The 11,057-nt window shown below is 30.7% G+C and overlaps 1 long non-coding RNA gene across 2 annotated transcripts; it reads left to right on the top strand.

Moving 5' to 3' along the window:
* Window positions 1–8,135: 8,135 nt before the first annotated feature.
* Window positions 8,136–10,117, top strand: LOC107904913 (uncharacterized). Of its 2 annotated transcripts, none has more exons than XR_001686402.2 (2): window positions 8,136–8,633; window positions 8,882–10,117. It is a non-coding gene; the product is annotated as an uncharacterized lncRNA (long non-coding RNA). The 2 variants fall into 2 exon arrangements; XR_001686401.2 differs by having other exon boundaries at window positions 8,879–10,117.
* The last annotated feature ends 940 nt before the right edge of the window (window positions 10,118–11,057 follow it).

The raw sequence follows: 11,057 nt of genomic DNA, 5'->3' as shown, positions 1-11,057 counted from the left end.
TCGTTCAGCCCATCTTCAAATCTTTTACACATTATAGCTTCGGTCGAAACACACTTTCGGGCATACCGATTGAGTCTTACAAATTTCCGCTCATACTCTGTCACTGTTATCCGACCTTGTTTCAATTCAAGAAAATCCTTGCGTTTCTGATCAATAAATCTCTAGCTGATGTATTTCTTACGGAACTCAGTCTGAAAGAATTCCCAAGTCACTTGCTCTTTCGGAACCACCGATACTAGTGTATTCCACAGTGATATACAGTGTCCCGTAGCAAAGATATGGCACATTTTAAGCACTCGTCAGGGGTGCAAGATAACTCGTCAAACACTCGAATAGTATTATCGAGCCAGAATTCAGCTTGCTCAGCATCATCATCATCAGTGGCTCTAAACTCTTCAGCCCCGTGTGTTCTGATTTTATCAAGAGGAGGCTTAAGCAATCTCAACAAATCACTTACTTAAGGTATAACGGGTATCGAAGTGGATTAGTCGGGGGTGGAGGTTGTTGTGCAGCTGAATTAGTCCAGATATATTGAGTAAACCAGTCGTTCATCATTTGGTAAAAGACTTGTCTAGCCTCTCCCTTTTGGTTACTCGAAGTCAGTCGAGAATCAACCGGCGCTGTCCCTTGCGCAGGAGTAGGCGCTATACTCTCAACATCATCAACTAAACCATAACTCTTATACGAAAACACATTTTCAGATGTCAGAAGTCATCACACTCTTGCAATATAAAATATGACATGTATAGCTAGACTCACATACGCTATGGTAGTCCTACAACCGACTAAACCATAACTCTGATACCAATCAAATGTAACACCCTAACCCGTATTCGTCGCCGGAATGGGGTTACGAGGCATTACTAAACAAAGCACACATCCGAACAATTTACAAGTACACATAAACAAGTCTCTTAAATCAATCAAATTTTAAATCATAAAGCTAAAATAAACTCTTTATGAATTATTTCATATTTTAAAACGAACATATATGTAGTCACATAAATCATAAGCAAAAATATCAAATAAATGAAAAATCACTTTTTCATAATCGGCACATCATGCGTTTACATTCAATAACTTACATTGACCGAAATTAATATACTTATCATTATATTTCTATATACAACTTAGTCATTAAAATACAAATAACAAAACCAATTTACTTAAAACACATATACCCTTCTAGTTTTATTATAACACAAGTCACTATTCAAATGGTCAAACCCAAATACAAGAGTCGAAAATAAACATGCTAATTCATATGTTTTAGTAAATATCTATTTTCATTCAACTAAATTACATTGTACGCAATTAATATTTCATAGTACCGAACTAAAATATATCGTTCCATAATTAGCAATTTATAACAAACTCATCACTAATATATATATAACATGTCCGTATGTAAGTAGGCTTAATACACCAATCATAACTGGTTTATTATGTACATATTAAACACTTATTAACCTATTACAAGCTTGTGCATGTGTGTACTCCAAATGGGTCATTTCCGAACATCCTTATTTCATTATCACTACAAAACTAATTAAGACATATTCGGTCATTATAACACTCAAACCGTAGCATATTTATGTTTTCTTAATATTCTCCAAAACACATACTTATCAATATAAATATGAACACCAAAACCGAAGCATATAATCACTTACATTTTCCAATCAAACATATTTTAAATACACCACATGTATATACAATATTTCTAAATACCTAATTATCACATAACATAATCTTAATTCAACTAACATCCAATATTAATCTTATTGCCGAAACACATAACTAAATATCACCTTTTTATTCAACTCATATCACAAGACTTTAATATCTAACAAAAACCAAATTTATCACATACATGTAACTTGAATATCTCATTTGAATGCAAGCTCAAATCATGATCAAATGTAGTCAAATTCAAGCATAAAAATTAAACTCATCAAGCACCTATTCAAAAACACATAAAACCCAATTTAAACAAAATGATCATGGACAAGACATTTTTAAACCAAACCGAACACAAGTATGGAAATTAAACCATTTTTGCATGGATATTTATATATACATGATCCAAAACTAACCAAAAACATAATCAAGCCTATACATGCCATAAGATTGAGTTCAAACTTTAACAAAATACCAAAAGAAGTCGATAGTGTGATAGACTTTGCTGATGATCCCCGAGCTCGTAACGTGACTCTAAAATCTGCAAAATAGAGGTAAACAAGAACACACACACAGTAAGCTATTTAAGCTTAGTAAGTCTTAAGCAAAAACATATATAACAACAATTACATATTAACATTTTGTTAACAAGGCTGAATTTGCATAATATCAAATACAAGTTATCATTTATTACTAGATCACATTTTAACCTCACATGTATATACCATATGGCCGAATATAATCAATCATATACATATATATTCACTTTTATTATTACAAACACATCAATAGGCCTAATCACTTATATGTTCAAATATGTTAACACATAATTCATATTCACATAACTTTTTATCATTTTAAGTAACCAACTTACCATGTTTTCATATAAACAATTAACTAACACATACCTAAACCTGTAATTCAATTTCACATTCGGTCTTTACTTCACATTGCCCGTTGAACCGTTCGAAATTAAAAAGGATACATGGATAATCAGAAAGCTCGTAAAATGGCAACGTCTCAGACGTGGTCTTACATGTAATCACATATCGATGTCACTCTCCCGGACAGGGTCTTACACGTAAACACAAGTCAATGCCAACGTCCCAAACATGGTCTTACACGAAAGCACATATCGAAGATCCTATGTCATGACATATGTATCCTATCTATTCCTAGGGTTCGCACGGGACTTTCGGACATTAAATCTAGATCGAATCGAACTCGAAACATAGTTCCCTATCTCATAATCACATTCGGCCAAAACACACACACATATATATATTCGAATAATTCAATTCATCACATAACATTTATATATTCTCAACTTAACAACATTTAAATGCTTATAGACTTACCTCGGATGTTGTCGTATGGTATAATTGACTATTCAACTACTTTTGATTTCCCCCGATCTAATTCTGTTTTCTTCCATTCTTGATCTAAATAAATTTAAATTTAACTAATTTAAACACACATTCATTCAATTTAATCCCAAAAAACACATAAATGGGCATATTACCATTTTGCCTCTGACATTTCACACTTTTTGCAATTTAGTCCCTATTGCATAAAACACAAAATACACAAAATTTGTATATACCATAGCTAGGCCGAATCTTCCTATAGTCCATCTAAGTCCACACATTTCATTTATTTCATATTTTAGTCCCTCAAAATATTATTTTTTCAATTTAGCCCTAATTACTCAAATTCACCAAAAATTCCAAGACAAAACATGTTAATTTAACACATATCTTTAATATTTCACCATCAAACAACAAAAATCAAAACAATCATCGATGGCTAAACAAAAAATCATCATCAAATTCAAAAATTAAGACATGGGCTTCGAAGATAACTTAGCAACGATCTCAAAAACGTAAAAATTATCAAAAACCGAGTAAAATACATACCTTAATTTAGCTTTAACAAGGCCATACCCTAGAAAGTGTTTTTCTTTTCTTTTCTTTTTCTTTTAAGTTTAGGCAATAGGAAAATGGGCATGCAAGATTTTCATGTTTTATTTATTATAATAACTTTATAATATGTTATTTATTATTTTATATTTTATATTTAATATATAAAAACTATATATTAACCATAATGCCGTCCACTACCTTTATTATTGGCTAAATTACAACATAAAACCTCAAAATTATAAAGACAACAACAATTAGGCACTTTCATATTTAACCATCAAATTTTTATTTTACGCGATTAAGCCATTTTCTCAAATTAATCACACAACCAATAAATTTAATTCACGAAACTTTCACACATGTAAATTCACACATAATTACCACATAAAATAATGTTAAAATATTTTTTAGACTTGGATTTGTGGTCCCAAAATCACTATTCCGATTAGGGTTAAAATCAGGTTGTTACACATATATCATCCAAGACAACTCTCGATATCTTACCATTTCAAGAACGACTTACAGATATGAGTACATCGTTAACAGAAGCTTGAAAGCTGAACAGTAGCTCGTAAGAGCTGAATAGAAACCTATAAGGGTTGAACAGAAGCTCGAAAGAGCTAAACAGGAAACTCATATGAGTTAAATAGAAGCTCGTAAGAGCTAAACGGAAAGTAATACACGAGAGTTCGCAAAAAATGCTGAACCTCAGTTTACTTGAGTAATTTTCCGTCATTTTCCTCCAATGTCGTCATGCGCCAAAAAACAAATGTACTCAAATCTCGCGTTCCATTTAACTCGAATATTCAATTCAAAATTATATCTCCAACAATAATTCATTTTCAACAATAGAATAAATACATGATACCATTCATCAAATCAATATAAATATTAAAGTTTAACTGTACGAACTTACCTAGTTAAATTGCCAAAATACCAAGGTTCAGAGGCATTTTGGAAATTTTCTATTTTCCCCGATTTTCTACTTGACCTTGATATAAATTAATAATTTCATTTAATATATTAATTTAAACAATAAAAAAATTCATTTCATGCAATTTGGTCATTATTTACATTTTTATAAAATTGCCCCCAATGTTTTACTTTTAGTCAATTTAGTCCTTGAGCCCAAAACATGCAAATTAACCATTTTTAATGCAAACCCATGCTAGATGATTATTCATGGCATTCAATACACCCATTTTTTCAATAATTTCACAAGAAACCCTTGTATTTTTATTATTTTAACAATTTAATCCTAAAATCAATATTTAACAAAATCACTTTATAAAATCATCATACAACATAATCAAAGCTCTAAATCCATGTTATTCATCAAAAACATCTAATATTAATTAATATCAACTTCCAAAATTTTTAATAAAATAAAAAAACTAAGGTAAAGTTTAGTTAGACCTAATTGTAACAATCTACAAAACATAAAAATTACAAGAAATGAGTAAGAATTGAACTCACATGAAACAAATATGCAAAACCAGCTCAAGGAGCTCTCCTGGGGTCTGTTTGAACTAAAAATGGGAGAAGAAATGCCTAGAAATTTTCTAATTTCACATTTATTTTACTTTAATTTCAATTAATTACAATTTTGTCATTAATAGCTTTATTTAATTTTTTTTCTTTCATATGCCGGCTCAACTTTTCATTTAGGCATAATTTATATTTAGGTCCTTTTTTATTTATTACTCATGTCATTCAATCACTTAATTATTATAATTAGCAAGTTTTGCATATTTTTCAATTTAGTCCTTTTTAATTAATTAAATATCAAAATGTTAAAAAATTTTCAACAAAAATTTAATAGCACCTTAATGTCACTCTGTAAATATTTATAAAAATATTTACAGCTCGATTTATAGAAACGAGGTTTCGATACCTCATTTTCTAAAACCACTTGACCTAATAAATTATTATAAAACACAAATTATCAATTCAAAAACCATTTTAAAATCCATATTTAACTCGTAAATATATATAATAATACTTACGAGCTTACTCGTCAGATTTGGTGGCATCGAACCACTGTTTCAAACACCACTGAAAAATCGAGCTGTTACAAGAATAGTTGTCAAGTTTAGGCCCAAAATAATGATTTAACCCTTTATCTAAATTTCTCCCACTATTATTATAATATCATCAATTAGTCTAAATAATTAACATCCTTAATGATTTTAGTAGCTATCGTAGATTTTTTTAAAACACTTGTTCCAACTCATAATGTCAAAATATAACCCTTTTTTTGTTAAAATAGTATTTTTTATAAGAATTTACATCATTATTTTAATTTAAATAATTAATGATGTTGATTATTTAGATTAACTAATAATATTATAAAAGTATAGGAACCAATTTATGTTAGAAATTAATATAAGAATCAAAATTGAAATATGAGGAATGGCAGGTATCAATAGAGAATGTTTTTAGAACTTCCATTTATATATAGTTCATAGATTAAGTTCTTAAAAGATAATTTTTAAATGATTTCCTAATTAATGACAACTACTGAATTAAGCATGCTGAAATGTTGAATAAGCTTCATTGCTCAAAATAATAAAAAAGAGTAATACGAAAAGTGATAGTTAGTCATTAAAGTTAAATATATAACAAAAATTAAAAATTGATGTGTAAAGCTCCAAAAATTTAAATGTTTGACCGTTGAATTCTATCATAATTAAGTCTCTATATCTATGGTTATGTGTTCTGTGTATGTGTTTAAGATTAGGGGTTTGAGTAGTGTTTTTAGGAAGTTTTTGTGCTACTTTATTTTAGATTAACCTCTAATTCTGAGTTGCTGACTTAAGTTTAATTTTGTACGAATTTATGCCAAGAATGAGCTTGTCGGTTCAATGTTTAAGCTTTTTTAATTTCTTTAGTGTGTTCAAGTCTTAACATATGCGTTACAAATATTTTACTAAATGTTAGAAGTCTGATAGGTGGTTAAAATAAAAGTTAACGTATTCCTTTCCTTTTCCATTTCTTTTCTCTTTCTTTTTCTTTCTTGCTTTTCCTTTCTTTTTCTTTTTTGATTTCGTTAGTGAGTGGCTATCAGAGCTAATTGAGGGTTAAGTTGTTCATTGTGTCGTTGGAAGGTCTCAATGTAAGTTCTGTCGTGAATTCTTGTGGTTCCGTGAAGTTTCTGTTGATTTTTTGTTTATGTGTAGAAATGGGGTTTCTATGTTTGTTTCACTTGAATTCTCTGCTAAGTAATCGTTGATCTTTTTTCTTTAGGCGAGAATATCGAAAGAAGTAATCCTCCTCACACTGTTTCGAGATAGTTCCGTCGAGTTGTCGGTAAGCGTTGGTTTTGTTGGAAGTTCGCATCAAAGTTTTGATATAAGTGGTTGAGTATTAAATTGTGTGATTTTTGTCGTTTTAGTTGTTTGATTAGTTATTGAATGTTCGTTTTAGGTCTCAAGAGTACTCTACCTTGATCCTACTTCGAAACTACTTCAGGTGCGTATCGAAAACCAGACCTCCTACGAATTTTAGATGCCAAAAAATATGGTTGTAGACGCCACACGGCCGTGTGGCAGATTATGTAATCCACCTTTCATGAATTAGAGACACACGGGCCAAGGGCACGGGCGTGTGTTCAGGCCGTATGTGGAAATGTTTAATATAGGGTTCACATGGGCCAGAGACACGGGCGTGTGTCCAGACTGTGTAACTTATTGATTTATGACTTAGAGACACACGGGCGAGAGACACAGGCGAGTGTTCAGGCCGTGTGATTTACTGTTTACGTAGTAGGACCACACAGACAGATGACACGGACATGTGTCAGGCCATGTGCGACACACGAGTAGGCATACTGGCATATGCTAGGTCGTGTAACGCCACACGGGCCAGCTGTCCGGGTCGTGTGGAACCACATGGGTATGTAGATTAAGAACTGGACTTCGCCCTCAGGCTGCTTGCGTCGTTTGAAACGAATGCCGATCTTCTATAGGGTCTGTATGAACTGAAATAGATTGTATAAAATGTTATTATGTGATATGAGACTGAGGACTGATTGTTAAATAATCTCAAAAAATGTAAAAGGTTATGTATTTGGATATGTGTACGTCAATATATTCAAAATAAAATATTTTGGTTAACAATAATATTATAAAAGTTGAGGTACGAAAATAAATTTAAAAAAATTAAGTTTAAAGATTAAATTTCAAATTAAGCGTAATATACAGACCAAAATTAAAAATTAATCATTATTATATGATCTCAAAGAAAAAAAAGTAAAAGGTTGTATATTTAGACGCATATATATCAACATTTTAATCATAATAAAAGATTGAAGCTAACTATGAAATTATAAAAATTCAAACCATTCGTATAAAATCTAAAAAAGAAATAGTTGTAGTGTCAAAAAGAAAGAAATGCATATATTGAACATGTCGACATAATTTCCTTATGTACTTTTACCAAAAAATGTCGACATAATTTGTAATTTAATATTAATATATCGTGTTATAAAAATTGAATTAAGAAAGGTATATGGTACAATCTGTGTGGTATAAATATCCATTTCTACTAAGAAAGCCTTTGCCAACTTCCTCTGAAAATTGAAACATACATCTTTACTTTCTTCTCTTTAGATTCATTGGCTGAGTTAAAACAGCAGCACTTTTTTTTTATTTTTTAAATTTCGGGGTCAAGAATTTTATATGCAGGTGAAAAAACCACTTTTAACTTAAAAATATTCTTTTTCCGCAAAAATACCGGAAAACGCTAGTGTTTTAAAGTTAAATATGCGATTAAAAAAACCTTTCTACCCAAATATTGTTTATTTTTTATTTTGGAATTTAATTTATTGTTTTTTTTTTGTCTATTTTTAGAAGTTGGTTAAAAGAATTTTAAACTCGACATCGAGTCAAAGTCATCGAGTTTAAGACCTAAAACCAAATATCTGAATATTAACTCAGCTAATGAATCAAAAGAGAAGAAAGAAATGAATAAATAATAGACAGTCTCTTTTGTTTTATTTTGTTTATTTTTTAAATTTTAAAGCATGATAAGGTGAATAATTTACTGTCGGATACCCAAATTCATAATTATATTTTATTTTGTTTAATATTTGTTATTTTTTTATTCGATAAACAAAACATTTCCATATTTTTTTGGTATAAAGTAACTTTTTCATTTTAGTTTTATAGGATTCGGTTTTCCTAAACATTAAATTTTATTGAATTTTATTACTTAATTTTAATTTATGGTTAAGTGAAACTTTTAAATATTTTAATGTGTTAAGGATTGATTTGCAGCAGTCTAGGTGTTCACAGTTGAGCTGTTCGCAAGCTTCAATAGCAACAGCCAGGAGGCTCGATGAATGTTAAGGAACTGCTGCAACAATTAGGTTGTTAATAAGTTATTGAGTTAGTTGGTTCAGGTTGTTATTCATCTTCTTTGTTCAAAACTTAGTATAAATACTATGGTTGTAGGTTCTTTGTATTCATGTTGAACTTAGTGAAGAAATCATTCTTTCTTTCTTCTCTTTGATATTCTCTCTTCTTTGATTCTTTGAGGTTCATGTGTTCTTTCTCTATCTATTAATGTTTCAACATGGTATCAAAAGCTACGGTTTCTTGTTGAGGGTAGTGTGCGGAAAGTCGTTGAAGTTTCGTTGGTGAGTCATGGCTCTAAAAATAATCTCAGGAGATGGCGATAATCAATAACAATCTGCTAATGATGGTAATGGTGCTACACAGGTATCTTCTTGTCATTTGGATCCTGGGTGCAATTCTTGCATAGTGAGTAAACGTGTTCCTCAATTTCCTAAGCATAATACTATTAAGCTCAATGAAACAAAATTTCTTTTGTAAAAACATCAAATTATTTTTATTCTTAAAGGCTGTAATTTGCAAGATTTTGTTTTAGGCACTATCAGTGTTCCATCTTAGTTTCTTGATGACAACAATGGTCAATTGGTGGAAAATACTGCGTTCTTGAAGCATAATCAACAAGACAAACTCTTGGCATCTCGGCTTTTGTCTACTGTGTGTGATGAGATCCTTGTTTATCTTACTAATGCTCGCACGAGTCTAGGTGTCTGGCTCGCAATTGAAAGACGGTTTGTTGCTAAGTCAAGCATGAAGATTTCTAGTCTGAGACATAGTCTTTATTCTCAGAAAAAAGGGACAGTTGTCCATTAAAGAATATTTGACTAAGATAAGGAACATATGTGATGTTCTCACTGCAGTTGGTAGATTGGTACCTGATCTCGGATAAGTCAACTTTATTTTGGCAAGATTACCAGTGGAGTATGAGTAAGTTCGCATGGTGGCTTCAGATATGAATGTTTCTCTGGATGTGCTTATTGAGATGTTGTTAGATTGTGAGACATGACAATTGGAGTTTGTGGCGAGCATTCCTTTATAGGCCAATGTTGTTTAGTTTCAGGAAAATAATGCAGGCAAAATAGGTGGTAGATGTAACAGCCCAATTTTCAGTGGTGTCAGAAATAGTGGTTCGAGACCACTAAATTCAACGAGTGAGTTTGAAAATTTTGTTATTTATTATTTACGAGTCAAGTGTGATTTTAGAAAGATTTTTGAATTGGTGATTTGTGTTTTAGAAGGATTTATTAGGTAGAATGGTTTAAAAAATGAGGTATCGAGACCTCAATTTTATAAATCGAGCCGTAAATATTTTTATAAATATTTACAGGGTGTCATTAAGTTAGTATTAATGTTTTGTTAGAAAATTTTAACATTTTGATAGTTAATTAATTAAAAAATACTAAATTAAAAAATGTACAAAACTTGCTAAAATGATTAAATAGCTCAAGTGTTAAATGAGGGAGGACATAAAAGGCAAATTAGCCCAAAGATGATGGCTTGGGCGGCATAGGCAGAGAAAAATCAAAAAATCAAGTGAAATAAGGGCAAAATTAGAAAAAAAAAATTTAGCTTACAAATTGAAATAATAAGAGAATTCTAGAAAATTTCTTCATAATTCTCATCCAAAAACACCATTGAAGAACCCTTAAGAAGCTGGTTTTCATATTTTGCTACATATCAAGAGCCCTTAGACCAACACGAAAAAGGAAAAATAGCTGAAAAATCTCTGAACCATTACAAATTCCACAATTTAACCCAGGTAAGTTCGTCTGGTTAAAATTTCATGATTATTTATTAATTTATGAATGATATAATGTATTTATTCATATTCTTATTATTGAAACTAAAATTTATTGTCAAATTATGAAATTGAAATGAATGCTTAAAACAAGTAAAACGCAGGATAGTGTACAATCGTTTTATAGCAAAGGATGAATTGACGGATAAGACCATGGTTGGACCATGGCAATGTTTATATGTAATACCATAGTTGGGCTATGGCATTTTAATGAAAATACCATAACTGGGTTATGACACTTTGAACGTAAGACCATGGTTGGACCATGGCAGTATTTATAAGTAAGACCATAGCTGGGCTATGGCA

The sequence above is a fragment of the Gossypium hirsutum genome, chromosome D05 (genome assembly GCF_007990345.1).
Source record: "Gossypium hirsutum isolate 1008001.06 chromosome D05, Gossypium_hirsutum_v2.1, whole genome shotgun sequence".
Classification (NCBI taxonomy): domain Eukaryota; kingdom Viridiplantae; phylum Streptophyta; class Magnoliopsida; order Malvales; family Malvaceae; genus Gossypium; species Gossypium hirsutum.
Note: the sequence above shows the minus strand (reverse complement) of the source record. Positions and strands in the feature narration are given on the sequence as shown.